Source organism: Crocuta crocuta, unplaced genomic scaffold (genome assembly GCF_008692635.1).
Source record: "Crocuta crocuta isolate KB4526 unplaced genomic scaffold, BGI_CrCroc_1.0 scaffold139, whole genome shotgun sequence".
In the NCBI taxonomy this organism is placed as follows: Eukaryota; Metazoa; Chordata; class Mammalia; order Carnivora; family Hyaenidae; genus Crocuta; species Crocuta crocuta.
In genome coordinates, this window is record NW_027533258.1 from 9,603,612 (window position 1) to 9,604,328 (window position 717).

At 62.5% G+C, this 717-nt stretch overlaps 1 protein-coding gene across 1 annotated transcript in view; it reads left to right on the forward strand.

Annotated features, from left to right (window-relative positions):
- Positions 1-717, forward strand: part of ALOX12B (arachidonate 12-lipoxygenase, 12R type) — a 13,092-nt gene that overhangs the window by 8,432 nt on the left and 3,943 nt on the right. The window lies entirely within an intron of this gene.

The following is a 717-nucleotide window of genomic DNA, read 5'->3' on the forward strand; positions in this document are numbered from 1 at the left end:
CCCATTGGTCCATGTGTGGACTCAGGGGCTGTGGGGCAAGGTGGTCTCTGTGGACTGAGATATGCAGCTCAAACAGGAAAGGGGGAGGCGCGGAGGGTCAGGAGGGCGGGAAGAGGCCTCCCGAGGTCAGCAGGTGGGTATCGCCCCGCATCTGTGATGTGACAACGTTGTGCTGGTTACTAGGAGGCGAAGGGGATCAGAGGTGAAGGTGAGGTCACAGTCTCCGGGTGGGGGCGTCCACTCAAGTAAAGGGGCGGCTATGCTGTCTCAGGACTCTTGCGGGCGGGGAGGCACCTAGTTCGGCTTGAGGAAGGGTGGAGGAGGGCGAGGAGGGGAGGAGGAGCGAGCTGAGTCTAGCTTCGATGCAACATCCGGGCTAACATCCAGCTGGGAGCTGCAGAACGGGGAGGCTAGCCGGCAGGGGTGAGGGGTGGGGCTGAAGAGCTGCGGGTGGGCGCCGGAGTGTGCAGGGGGAGCTCTGGGAGCTCGGAGGTCCCGGCCACCGGTCTGCGGGCGGGGGCTGGCCAGGCTGTCTGCGGGGCTGAGCTGGGGCTGAAGCCGCCAGCAGGGGCGGCCACCTGGCCTGGTTCAGGGGCCTGGAATTACCCTGAGCACTAGAGGGAGCCAGAGAGGCGTCTGCAAGATCAGGTTTTTTACTTTTATTTATTTTTTTTAAGTTTATTTTGAGAGAGAGAGAGAGCAGGAGCAGGGGTGGGG